Source organism: Heptranchias perlo, chromosome 31 (genome assembly GCF_035084215.1).
Source record: "Heptranchias perlo isolate sHepPer1 chromosome 31, sHepPer1.hap1, whole genome shotgun sequence".
Taxonomy (NCBI): Eukaryota; Metazoa; Chordata; class Chondrichthyes; order Hexanchiformes; family Hexanchidae; genus Heptranchias; species Heptranchias perlo.
In genome coordinates, this window is record NC_090355.1 from 12,950,281 (window position 1) to 12,964,869 (window position 14,589).

General features: G+C 44.5%; 1 long non-coding RNA gene across 1 annotated transcript in view; it reads left to right on the top strand.

Moving 5' to 3' along the window:
* The first annotated feature begins 716 nt into the window (after window positions 1-716).
* LOC137300392 (uncharacterized) overlaps window positions 717-14,589 on the top strand; it is a 33,564-nt gene continuing 19,691 nt past the window's right edge. Inside the window, exons 1-3 of the long non-coding RNA XR_010958069.1 lie at window positions 717-990; window positions 9,982-10,097; window positions 12,851-12,906. This is a non-coding gene — a long non-coding RNA (uncharacterized lncRNA). The remainder of the gene's footprint in view (window positions 991-9,981; window positions 10,098-12,850; window positions 12,907-14,589) is intronic.

Genomic DNA, 14,589 nt, shown 5'->3' on the forward strand with positions numbered 1-14,589 from the left:
AGTAATGGTGGGAGAAGCTTACCTTATACATTTTCTAATGAACTTTGATTTTTTTTATAACTGTTGCTCATAAATGTAATTTGATGCAGCATACCGGAACAAACTTCCATTTTGTATCCACTGCCAGCACTGAGCGTTTTTACATGACTTGGCAACTGATCCTTTTGAACAGAGTCCCAGCCATTCCTGCAGGCTACTTCTCTTTCTAGATGCACTATCCTGGGCTTCTAAAAGCCGAGACTCTGAACTGCGTGTCAGTTTCAGATCCATCTTACGGAAAGGCTGCATGTTTACAATTTGACTGAGATTCCCGGAGATCATGATGCGAGATTTAAGTACAGTACAATTAAAGCAGCTTAAAGTTGATCAATAACGCATCCACAATATAATGAGACAAATGACGAAATGCAATGTTATGTTCCTATTGCTTATATTTATAATCGGAATATTTCTCTTTTCACTAAAAACTGGAGAAAAGCAATTTTTTTCTCCAATATTAACAAAATAATATGATAATGGGAATGCATAGCTTTTACATTAGCAGCAACAGAAATGCAGGGGCAAATCACGATGTACCTCCAATAAGGAGCCTTTAATGTTTGTTGAACAGCTAACAAGTCAATCAACCACCAGAAATGTTGAATAGTTTAATAATCCAACTGTAGAATGTGCAATTGTCAGAGAGAATGTCTGAACATTAACAGAGAAAAGGTTGATTCAGCCTCGAGGCCCTGCAAATGCTGTGAGCACAGTAATGGAGCGAGGTCAACACATTTTGGGGGGAGAGGACACCCCCCAACATTGCAAGAATACAGGAAGTGTGGCAATATTTCACTGAGAGGGTCAATATTCTTTCTGCCCATTATAAGCACCTAATAGGATCTTCTCAATGTTTAGCTGGAGGACGTTAAGACTCATCCAAGACTGGAAGTTACACAAGCAGTCTGACTGCACAGAGACAGTGGAGGGATTGAGAGAGACGATGGAAAGGTAAACCTGGCATTGTCAGTGTATGTGTGGCAGCTGATCTCATGTCTGCAGATGACGATGATGCACATAGATGAAGAAGAGGAGGAGGCTTAGGATGGATTCTTAAGGGATTCTGGAGGTGACGGTGTGCAGTCGGAAAGAGAAGCCGTTGCTGACGAATGCTTTGGCTACAATCAGATAAGTATGAGTCGAATCAAGAAAAGGAAGTCCCCTGGAGCTGGCCGTTGGAGGAGAAGCATTGTGGGCTGGTTGGTGTGGCCGACTGTGTCAAAGGCTGCACAGAGGTCAAGGAAAACAAGGAGGGAAAGTGCACCCTGATCACAATCACAGTGAATGTCATTCCTGACGTTATATGTGCTGCGGGAGAGCAAAAAGCCAGACGTTTGGCATTTTGAAATGTCAGTCGTAAATGACTTGAGGAGAAAGCTTTTTCCAGGGGAAGATGCTGAGAAAGTGGGGTTGCAGGAAGTTAGGGGGACGTGGGTGGTAAAGGATACAAGGAAGTGAATGGGGTTGCCTTGCTGGTGATCAAAATCATGGAAGTAGAGATAATGAGAAGGTTGAGGGGTGACCATAAATATGAGTTGGAAAGTTTATATAGAGAGGGTTAGAAAGGGCTAGAGGGTGGTGAAATCAGAGAAGAGACAGCAAGGGGAGCTGAGGTGTAGATTGAAATTGCTAAGGATGAGAGCTGGCTCTGTGCAGAGGCTGAGGGAAGGAAGAAAGTAGGCTATCTCAGGGAGGATCTCAGGATGGGCCTGGGTGGGGGGGGGGTGCAGTAGACAATGAGGAGAAGACACAAAAAACATACTTGAAATAATGGGGAAACAAGGGTCTAATGAGAGGGAGAAACTTAAAGTAATTAAGATTAGTAAAGAAAAAGTACTGGAAAAATTAATAGGACTAAAAGGCAACAAATCCCATGGACACGATGGCCGACATCCTAGGGTTTTAAAAGAGATGGCTGCAGAGATAGTGGATGCGTTGGTTTTGATCTTCCAGAATTCCCTGGATTCTAGAACGGTTCCCCTGGATTGGAAGGTAGCAAATATAACCCCAAAGGAGGGAGAGAGAAAACAGGGAACTGTAGTCCAGTTAGCCTGACATCAGTCGTAGGTAAAATGCTAGAGTCTATTATTAAGGACGTAGTAACAGGGCACTTAGAAAATCATAATATGATTCGGCAGAGTCAACTCGGTTTTATGAAAGGGAAATCTTGTTTGAAAAATCTATTCGAGTTTTTTGAGGGTGTAACTAGCAGGGTAGATAAGGGGAACCAGTGGATGTAATATATTTGCATTTTCAAAAGGCATTCGATAAGGTGTCACACAAGAGGTTGTTACACAATATTAGGGCTCATGGGACTGTGGTAATATATTAGCAGGGATTGAGGATTGGTTAATGGACAGAAAGCAGAGAGTAGGAATAAACGGGTCATTTTCAAGCTGGCAGGTTGTAACTAGTAGGGTGCCGCAAGGATCAGTGCTTGGCCCCAGCTAGTTCCAATCTATATTAATGACTTAGATGAAAGGACCGAGTGTAACGTATCCAAGTTTGCTGACGATACAAAGCTAGGTGGGAAAGTAAGCTGTGAGGAGGACACAACGAGTCTGCAAAGGGATATAGACAGGTTAAGTGAGTGGGCAAGAAGGTGGCAGATGGATTATAATGTGCGGAAATGTGAGGTAATTCATTTTGGTAGGAAAAATAGAAAAACGGAATTTTTTTTAAATGGTGAGAAACTATTAAATGTTGGTGTTCAGAGGGATTTGGCTGTCCTTCTACACAAAACACCTCAAGTGAGGAGTCACTAAATTTGGGAGCAGGCTTGCTCCTATGATGCTCCATTATTTGTAAATCCTCCTTTCTCCAACAAAAGCCGTTGCCTTAAAGGCCCTTTAAATACTCCAGCTGACAGCATGTCATTCGGGTGCGCAGTCTGCCCGCTGTGCAGCTTTCAGATGGCAAACCCAGAAGCCACGTTGAGGGTTATCAGTTAGGACATGATCGCGTGGGGAAAGGTAGGGATTTATTTTCGGGTTTCCCACAAGCCCATTGACCGGGGGGAGAGGTCATCCTGGCCCTTGTGCTTAGCAAAGCCTCCTTCCTCACCGCCTGCCCGACATTGGAGAAGTGCGGGGTTTATCATCAAGTCACAACTTTGCCTCTTCTCCCTACTACGGTGACTCCTTCTCCTTCAAGCATATTACCCTAATGAACCTTTGCTGCACCGCCTCTAAGGCAAGACATGCAGGTACAACAAGCAATTAGGAAGGCAAATGTTATATTGGCCTTTATTGCAAGGAGGTTGGAGTACAAGAGTAAGGAAGTTTTGCTGCAATTGTACAGGGCTTTGGTGAGAGCACACTTGGAGTACTGTGTACACAGTGTACAGTTTTGGTCTCCTTGCCTAAGGAAGGATATTCTTGCCTTAGAGGTGGTGCAACAAAGGTTCATTAGGGTTCAATATGCTTGAAGGAGAAGGAGTCACTGAAATAGGGAGAAGAGGCAAAGTTGTGACTTGATGATAAACCCCGCACTTCTCCAATGTCGGGCAGGCGGTGAGGAAGGAGGCTTTGCTAAGCACAAGGGCCAGGATTTTAATATGCTGGCAGGATGACCTCTCCCCCCGGTCAATGGGCTTGTGGGAAACCTGAAAATAAATCCCTACCTTTCCCCACGCGATCATGTCCTAATTGATAACCCTCAACGTGGCTTCTGGGTTTGCCATCTGAAAGCTGCACAGCGGGCAGACTGCGCACCCGAATGACATGCTGTCAGCTGGAGTATTTAAAGGGCCACTGATGCAATGGCTTTTGTTGGAGAAAGGAGGATTTACAAATAATGGAGCATCATAGGAGCAAGCCTGCTCCCAAATTTAGTGACTCCTCACTTGAGGTGTTGCTGGCCGGAGTGAGGAGGAGGAGGGAAATATTCTACCCGCAGGACAGGAGGAAGCACCCTGCCTCTACCACCAAGCAGGCCTGGCTCGAGGTAGCAGAGGAGGTGACCAGCAGGAGCAACATCTCCCGCAGTTGGGTGCAGTGTAGGAAGCGCTTCAATGACCTAACCAGGTCAGCAAAAGTGAGTACACTTACTGATTCACCTGCATTCTGTGGTGCACATTATCCCCTCCCCCCTCCCCCTCACATTCTGCTCTGCGAAGCCTACTCCATCACATCACTTAAGGCCCATCCTCAACTTACCTTCACTTTCTGAGCACTTCCTCACCTCCCCATTTGTGAACCCACCACTGCCACTCACTCCAATCCTGATGCAATGTGATGTCTCTTTCTGATACATCTCTTTCACGGTCAGCCTCACTCAAAGCAATGCATTCATCGGCTGACCACTTCACCCTCACTCACTCACACGTCTGTACTTTCTCCCCTTATAGGAGACGAGAGTTCAGAATGCACGGGAAAGGGTGAGGACTGGAGAGGGGGCTACAACAAACAGCGGTCCTCACAGTGGCAGAGGAGGAGGCCTTGGAAATCAGCCGCACGGTCGAGTGCCTGTCCCTCGAGGATGCCGAGACTGGAACCGCACAAACGTCTGGTGACAGAACTTTAACATTCATCACACACAACATGAATTGATGTTATTAATGATTGACATGTTGAACACCTCAGTATGCTCATCGCAACATTACATCTGTGATGATTCTTAATACTGCCTTCTGTTCTCTTCCAGGCCCTTCAAGGACTGAAGTGATGGTAGAGGGCGATTCCTCAGAGGAGCTCCCAGCCTCCGAGGGCGCATCATCACATCATAGCGAGCCATGCACTAGGGCAGATACTCACACCTCGGTGGGTCCTAGTAGTGAGTTAGTTGCGTTGTCACCTGCAGAGTCAACACACACAAGTGAGCACGAGCAGACACTGGTGGCAGGGGCAGCTGTGGAGAGTGCACGTCGGTGGGCGCACTCCTCTCCAGGCTCTGCTCAGCTGGACGCAGATGCTGAACCCCGGGGGCCATCCTTTGAAAGGAGAGTGATCGAGGGACAGCAGAACATTTGCGAGGTACTGGAACAGGTGCCACACACACTCTCCACAATAGCAGGGAGGATGGAGGAATACAACTCGTGCATTAGTGGACTGCTGGCGCAGGTAATTGCGGGAATGTCTGCGATGGAGAGAAGGCTGGCCTCCATTGAGGTTCAAGCACGGTTCACAAATGAGTCCATTCAGGCCCTGATAACAGCCGTTTGGACTCAGGGTGAACAACATTCTGGCAACTTAATCAGGCTGACAGATACTTTAGAAGTGGCCTTACAAGGCATCACACATGTCCTCCAAACTGTTGTCCAGCAGGGTGGTAGGAGTGATGTGGCCCTGGCCCAGGAGAGGGTTGATGGCAAAAGGGGACATGGAAGTGGGGACGCCACTCAAAGTGCTTCCACGTCTCACCCATTGCACCCCCCCCCAACCCAACCAGAACCCACAATGCTGCTTCCTCTCCAAGTGACCGAGTCTGCCCCTGAATAGTCTTTGGTGGGGCCCTCACAGGCTCCAAAGCGCAGGGGGGTAGGCCCAAAGCATCTCAATAGTCCGGGCATAAACATGAGCAACCTGCCTCTACCTCTGCTGCAGCCACAGGAGATGCACCACGTAGAAGTGGTAGGAAGCGAAAGGCAAAGTTTTGTAATCAGAAAGGGTATGCACAAGGGTGTTTGACAGATTGTCTTGTTTTTCATTTCTCTTTTTTATGTTCCATGCACATTAAATCTTATAATTCTCACTACCACGGCCACGTCTTGCCCATTCTTGAGTCTTTTTGGTGATAGTGCTCTTTTCTCTGCTTCATTGTGAACAGCGAGCCTTGATGCCACCCAGTGGGTGCGTTTACAGTGACTGTATATGTGGTTGTAGAAATGTTTTGTGCGGGGGTGGTGGGGGGTCTGGTGTTGGCCGTGCTCGTTCCAGGTGGCCCTAGAACATGATTGTCCTCACCTTGCATATCTCCTTAGGAGAACCTATCAAATATTAGTGCCTTCCTGGCATGACGAGCAGCCAGGTGAGCCGCTGCTCTGCCGTTGGGTTGTTCCTCCTCCGTCTCCTCCTCCACCTCCACCTCCTCCTCCTTCTCCTCCTCCACCTCCTCTGCCTCCTCCTCCTCCTCCTCTTCCATGTTGATGGCAGATGCGGATGCTTCATGGGGGCATGGAGCCTCATCCACCGGTAGTCCCTCTCTGTTGAGCAATGTTATGCAGGACTCAACAGACAACTATAATTCTACCCACTCTCGCTGGTGTGTACTGAAGGGCTCCCTCAGATTGATCCAGGCACTGAAACTGCATCTTGAGTAGTCCTATGGCATGTTTAATTACGCTCCTGGTGGTGATGTGACTGTCTTATACTGCAGCTGTGCCTCGCTGGTGGGGTTTCTCAGAGGTGTCATGAGCCACGTCTGCAGGGGGTGTCCCTTGTCTCCAAGGAACCAGCCCTTAAGTCTGTTGGGTGAGTGGAATAGGGCCGGGATGTTGGATTCTCGCAGAGTGAAGGAGTCATGGCAACTGCCAAGGAATCTGGCACATACGTTAAGAAATCTTTTCAGCTGGTCGCAAACGAGTTGCACATTGATGGAACAATAACCCTTTCGGTTGATGAACAGTCCTGGCTCATGTGGAGGTGCTTGGATTGCCATGTGTGTGCAACCAATTGTGCCCTGTACCCGTGGGAAGCCAGCCAGAGAGTGCAAACCCACTGCCCTCTCAGTCGGGCTGATGTCGTCCATGGGGAAGAGGACGCATTGGGACATCCTGTGACACAATTCATCTGTCACCTGTTGTATACACTTGTGAGCAGACAACTGAGAGACCCTGGAGATGTCACCAGTGGCACCCTGGAAGGATCTGGAGGTGAAGAAATTGAGGGCAGTGGTGACTTTAACTGCCACGGGCAATACAATGTCACCAGGCCCAGCCGGGAGCAGCTCTGCATGAAGAAGTACTTAGATATCTGTGACTTCCTGGCGACTTACTCTGAGCCTTCATTGGCACTGCTCCTCAGAGAGGTCCAGGAAGCTCAGCCTCTGTCTGTAGACCCCGTTAGGTGGGTAGCGCCTCCTGCCACGTTGGGCCTTCGGCCGTTCCCCTCTCTGCTCTTGTGCAGGTCGTGTGGTGCTGCAATAGCCGGATCTGCGCACCGTGCCTGGCGAGAACGCTGATGTTCCTCCTCCTCAGATGTACTGGTGAATTCAGCCAATGTACCCCCCCCCCCATCACGATGTTGTCAGTTTAAAGGGGTCCAAAAAGTAGGTAAATATGTCTGAACACAAGAATTCTGAGTGTTAACAAAGAAACCTCAGTCTAAACACAAAGAACTCCCAGTCAAAGGTTTGTCTGAGAGAACTGATTGCCCTGCAGCAAAAACTCACCTTTTATCCCCATCTGTCAAACAGTGATTTAAATGGCCTAATGGCTGCCGGCTGCAACCCACCTTCATTTCCATGGCGTCTTTCAGACACCATAGGAAACACATTGAGGCAGGGTTAAAATCGTGTTCCTGCCTCAATACACAAAATATAAACTAGTTAAAGTACTTTAATTCATTGTTTAAATATCGGCCCGCTGACGGGACTTCGGGCTTCTTGATCCGCACGCACCCAGATGTGCCTGGTTCGTAGACGTTTTTCGGCGGGTTGGAGCCGGGATTCACTCCCACTCCATTAAAATGCGATGTTGTTTGCCCCCCTGCCCCGAACCCACCCGGACTTGGCAGTTCAAACCCTGCCCAAGGTGTCCGCCAAGTTTAACTGAAGCCAGGATAACAATGCAGTCATCCACAGTAAGTACATAGATAACAAGGGCCTTGTTTGTCAGTGAGCAGACATCTTGGAAGGAAATGTGGAGAGGGTCAGTGATTGTTCATCCACTAACAGAGGTCAGGGGTAGTGGTGGGTAGGGTGAGCAGGATGGATAGGAGATTGGTGAGATATGCCCCTAACAAGCTCATTGGGCTGGAAGGTCGGCAAGATCTGATCATCCTTTATTATGGACGTTAAAGCAGAATTGGGTCAAAAATTAGTTGCATTTTCAACAAGAGAATTTTACTGAATATGACATTATAAATCTATCTTTTCTTAAACTCTGCTGGAGTCCATTATATACAATGTTTTAGTTTTCTCCCTCTTCTAAAGACGATGAGTTGCTGGGCCACAGTTCCATGGGTCAGAAGCCCTCCAGTACCTCAACAGAATGGTCATTCTTTATGTGTGAGAGGGTGTCGGCAGGCTATTCGACCACAGAAGGCATCACAGCTCAGCTCGATTGGATTAAGAACAAAAGAAATCTTAAGCAAAATTGCTACCAGGGGAAGCGAAACCACAAGAACTTCAGAACTTCAGATGGCTCACGAGAATAAAAACCTACTGAAATCAACAGGTCACTTACCAGAATTCAAGACAAATGATAAAAAGATTAGTGTCGTCATGCTGACAGTGTCTTTTTGTTTTCCCAGTGGTGTTTTAACACGAGGCATTTAATTACAATTTAAATAGTGCCAAAGCTGCTTTTTCTTGTCATGGTAGATTACTGTTTCTAAGTGGCTTCATAATGTAACTAAGTGGATTATTAATTTGGCCAGTTAGATTGTTACATCACAGAACACAGACAAAACAGTTATTGTCAAAGCATGATTGACAGGACTATTAACCAATCAGCATGGCTGACCCTTGCAAAATCAAACTATAAAAACCCAATCACCACCACTGTTGCAAGGGCACTTGTAAGAATTAACAGCCATTGTAAGTAAGTGGCAGTGTCAAATTTATCATCAAGGGATTATCGCTGCATCACAAAAAGGCCCTTTTGTTGTTTTTCTGTGTCCTATCGTTAGCAAACTTCCTATTTCAAGCATCTTACTTTGTCTTTTTATAAATAGTAGGAATACAGACACGGAATACTGTTGTGAACTCTAAATTGGAAAAATGTAGAAAATAAAAGTGCAGCAAAGTCATGTGGCATAGTTCAGGGATCGAACTGTACAAGCCACAAAGGGTAGAATCTCTCTCAATGGAAATGAATTCTGCAATACAGGCAGACAGTAGGTTTCCCCTTAACCCCCTCCCCATTTTCTCTCTTCCTCTCCAGAAGGAATTAACTCATGCTGGGATGCAGTTCCAATTTGCATCCAGCCCTCTGGTACCTGGCCCAAATGGCCATTCTTCATGTATGAGTCTAGACAATGAGTACTAACTGCCATTGGACCATACAGGACTATAAAGTCACCCTCCCCACCTGTCGGTCTGGCCTCCACTCACATACTCACCAACAGGGCTGATTGGATAGTGATCAGATGTGGGAACCCAGACTAGTTTCCCTCAGTGCAGCCCAGGGATGCTGTGGTAATTTTCAGCATCCCAACTTTCACATGGATTAAGATAATTGAATATAGCACAGAATATGATTGAACCTGGGGCCTCTTTGGTCTCTGTGCTCAATACCATATTAGGCAGTACATTCCCTACTAAGCTATTGAGGGTGTTCATATATACTGTCAGTCTTGGCTCAGTGGCATCACTCTTATCTCTGAGTTAGAAGGTTGCAGTTTCAAGCTTCACTACAGTGACTTGAGCTAAGTTGACGCTTCAATGCAGTACTGAGGGAGCACTGCACTTTTGGAGGTGATGTCTTTTGGATGAGATTTTAAGCTGAAGTCCCATCTGCCCTCTCAGGTGGACATAAAAGATCCCATGGCAATACTTGAAGAAGAGCAGGGGGTTTTTCCTCGTGTCCTGGCCAATATTTATCCCTCAACCTATTTCACTAAAATAGATTATCTGGTCATTTATCTTTGCTGTTTGTGAGGCCTTGCTGTACGGCAATTAGCTCCCGTATTTTTCTACCTTATTACAGTGACTACACTTCATTGTCTGTACAGCTCTTTGGGATATCCTGTGGTTGTGAAAGGTGCTATATAAATGCAAGTTCTTTCATTTTATATTCTGTTTATACAAGGGTCTTCTTTCTTTTTTCAAATTCATCCATAGATACAGACATATATATTGCTCCATGAAAGCTGCAGGAAACATCATGCTGTGTGGAACACAAAGACATTTTGGATGCTGTGTTGAAGCAACAATTATACTGCTGGATTTTTCTGCATGTATGCATTTTACAATTTCATTTTATTTCCCCCTTGAGAGAGTTAGAAAGTATTTTGTTTGTTTTGATTGTTAATGTATTGATAATTTGATTAGGATTGTAAATTAGTTTTGGACTCACTCCTCCTGGCCTCCCAATGTACACATCCCTGGCCCCCAGACAGTAGATTCACTTTACCGGCCTCATGGCTAACATTTGCTCAGCGTCTCAACCTTACAACTAGCAAACGCTTGGGCTCTAATTTTCATAACCACACGATGTGCCTTGCCCCCAGACTGGCCTCTTAACTTGCATCCAGACCAAAGATACACTTCTCTGAGCCTCCTAATTCCAGCCAATAGATTAAAATACTTCCATGATTCATTCTTCATTCCCTGCTACACCCAAGTCTTTATCCTCATGTTTTCTGACATTCGTAACTCCAAACCTAAACATTTACTCTCTCTGGTCTCTTAACTTCCATATCTATGAAACGCAACCTTCCTTTCTCTGGTCTGCTACCTCACATCTCCATACAACAACAACTTACATCCATATAATTGTAAACAATTTTACAACACCAAGTTATAGTCCAGCAATTTTATTTGAAATTCACAAGCTTTCGGAGGCTTCCTCCTTCCTCAGGTGAATGTTGTGGAAAATTTTCCACAACATTCACCCGAGGAAGGAGGAAGCCTCCGAAAGCTTGTGAATTTCAAATAAAATTGCTGGACTATAACTTGGTGTTGTAAAATTGTTTACAATTGTCAACCCCAGTCCATCACCGGCATCTCCACATCATGGCATACATCCATATAGTGTTTTTATCGCAGAAAAACGTCCCAAGACTCTTTATGCAAATGGATGCTGAGCCAAAGAAGGAGTATTGGGAGGGTGACCAAAAGGTGGGTTTTAGGGAGGCTCTTAAATGAGGAGAGGGAAGTAGAGAGACGGAGAGCTTTAGGGAGGGAATTACAAAGTTTAGGACCTAGACCGCTGAAGGCACAGCCGATAATGATGGGGCAAAGGGTGTGGAGGTAGGCCAGAGATGGAGGCACATGGAATTTTAGGAGGGGTTGGAGGAGGTTACAGAGAGAGGGAGGGGGCAAGGATATAAAGGTATTTAAACATGAGGATGAGAATTTTAAATTGGAGGTGTCGAGGGATTGGGAGCCAATGTAGGTCAGCAAGTTCAGGGGTGATGGGTGAGCCAGACATAATGTGGGATAGGATATGGGCAGCAGAGTTTTGGATGAGCTAAAGTCTATGAAGGGTGGAGGATGGGAGGCCAGCCAGGAGTACGTTGGAATAGTCAAGTCTGGAGGTGACAAAGGCGTGGATGAGGGTTGCATCAGATGGACAAAGGTAGGGACAGAGGCGGGCAATGTTATGGAAATGGTAGTAGGTGATATGGAGTCGGAAGATAAGAACAGTGTCTGGGGAGGGGGATGGAATCAGTGGGGAAGGTATGCAATAGCTGTTACATGCTATCAAATCAACTTACCCTCTATTCCTTTATCGATTTCAATATTCATGTTTTCAAGAAGAATCCATACTCGACACAAATCTCATAATACAATATTGTCATTGTCCAATTAATAGGCTTTCAAATGTTTTTTATTCCTGGCGAGGTTACCTGTTAGTATGTACTATTGCCTCACACAACCAAAAGTCCCTAAGAAATGAAATAAGAAGTGCAAATATTGCATTTTTGGGGTGAGGTGGTTTAACACACTTGTTTTTCATCTCTGGGTCTTGAGTCTGAATCCCAAACAAACAGATGGGATGAAAGTTTTGTTCATCTGTTGACTGTAAGAATCCGACGTAAAATGAGTTTGAGAAGAGCTCACTTAGTTCATATTGGGCAAGGTGGCATAACACAAATCTGTCTTATATTCAATTGGCATTAAATGGGCAATCATTCAAAAAGACTGCTGTTATGGGAAATGGAAAATGGTCGTTAAGGGGCACTTTGCTGAGGGTGTAGCTCAAAATAAAACATTAGGCAATGTGTCGCTATACAATGCATCTACCCACGCTATGACTGAGCTGGGTGAGTCTGGCTGCCAAACCTGGGGAATTGTTCATTTCTCAGAAGTAATATTTCTCATTCTGATAAGCACAAAATATGAACAAAAAAATTGATTTTTTTAAGGACTGATATTCATTGGACTTTTTTTTATTCGGAGGCCAAGGGCTGAGCTCATCATGCAGAGACCTCCAAAGGTTGTAAAGATTGTATTTTTTTTAAAAGAGGAGCTAGATCAAGAAATTGTTATTAGATAACAGCAAGATTGGATTTTCAAAAGCTAGAAGATTAGAGAAGGAAGAAAAGACAGAAGGAGGTAGCAAATTCCATTGTTTTGAAGTTGTGAGAAAAAATGTTAGAGCAAGAATCTGGATTTCATCACACTGAGGGTGTAGGGAAGAGGAAGAGTGTGTAGGACACTATATTTGGACTTTAGAAGGAACCAGAGAGACAAGTTCATTTGTGCACTGACCACAGCAATATTAATAGAGAGAGAGATGGAGACAAGAAAGATTATGATGGAGAAAGAGAAGTTGGAGCCTAAAGGTGGGAGATATTTGGGAAGTTATAGAGGTGGAACTGAAAACCAAATGGGCACTCCTTGATTGATCGCATTGTTGTTTGCAACTGCATAGAGAAAGTAGTATGGTAACATATTTTAAGACCAACATGGAAGTTAATGCGACACTGTCGTCACAAAAACGTGTTTGATCAATATTTTTTTGTTTGTTTACGTGACATCTCAGAATTAAATGATGCGCAGCTCTTCCAGATCTTCTACAAACAATAAAGCAATTATCAGGTATGTTCTCTAAGAAGACAGCGCCCTTTTAGGATGCATTAAGGCTTTCAGGTTCAGGCAGGTATGACTTCTAGTTTATGTGAGTCAGTTATTGCAAAATGCAATTCTGATATAACTTTAAAAACAATCAGTGCAGGCATGCTGGCATATCCTGTGAATAGTTAAAACAGCATTAGTTTAGATGCTAATGCTTATTTTGTACACCATGAAAGGAAAACATGAAATAACTGAGAATAAACTGGTGTACGGGGATCACACACCTACTGCACTTAGACTAATCAAATGCAATCTTTTCCACTGCTTCATTCTGTCAACAATGTAACTTAAAACTGTGTGCCTGTTGGCTCTGGAACTCTGAAAACCTGCAGAATCAACAGAAGCTAAATCATGATGGAATGGGTCTGACATCTCACACACAGTCCTCCATTCAGCCCAAATTGCTTTGAAATGGATTCAAATTTAATTTTAATGCAATGCATCAGATTGGTTTGAGGTATATTTTTTAGTAATGAAGTAGTATCTTTTATGACAGAAACAAAATAAAAGTTGTCAGTTTGCTCGAGGCCAGTGAAGTTATGATTAGTTAGCACTGAGTCACACATTAATGCACTGAACTGTGTGCCCAAAAACCATTAAAAGAATAAACAAGGCCAAAAAAGATCTTATTGGTTTCGACAGTGCAATATACCTTTTGACTCACCTTGTTTAATTTTTTAAATATTTCAAGTGCCAAGCAATTTTAAGTATGCTTGGGAGTCCAAATATTCAATATATTAATGGGCAAATCAACCTAGAGATGAACAATGAGACAGATCTGTTGCTTTATTTATGCCTTCATTCCATTTTCCAGCACTAGATTTGCCAATGTGACCTGTCAGCCAGATGAGGGGGCAGGCTGGATTGTACAAACTATCAGTGGAACTGTGACTGGCAAAGAGGAGCCATATTTCATTCGGAATGCACTGCTCCTGCTATATTGCCCACTCTTCACATTGCTGTGGCGCATTACTGTAAAATGAACGAGCCATCTTATATTTTTTCTTACAAATTGGAAGAAATGGAAAAAAATTGAAGTGAAAGTATACTGTACAATTTTATAGTTAGGACAAAAGTGACCGAATGTCACAACCATAACCATCATCTTGATGTCACAGTTATATACAGCTGTGGTTGAAATTACTTCATGATTAGAGCTAATGCATGCAGTATTAGTTAATGTGCAGCCATTTGGTGCCTCAGCAATAATGCAAAATTAGAGCACTTTGCCCATACTACAAAATTCCTCCTGAGTCCTAATCAGTTTAACAAATGTTATTGTTTATTAAGGCATTGAGAGTTCAGTTCTCTAAAGCTGTCCTACTTGACCTCCCTACCGTGAGTCTCCGAAATCGTCAACTCATCCATAATGTAACAGCCTGCGTTCTCACCCGCACAAAGTCCTGCAATCCCCTTACCCCCATCGCCCCAATGGCTCCCATTGCTCCTACAAATTCACTTTAAAATTCTGAGCCTCACTTTCAAATCCCTCCATGTCCTTCCCCTACCCTCCCTTTGTGATTTCCTCCTGCCTCAAGTCTCTGTATACCATATGCTTATTTAACACTGGACTTTACTTTATCCCCTCTTCCTTATCACCAATGTCAGCTGCTCATTCTTCTGCACGATACTTTTGCCTTCTGGAAA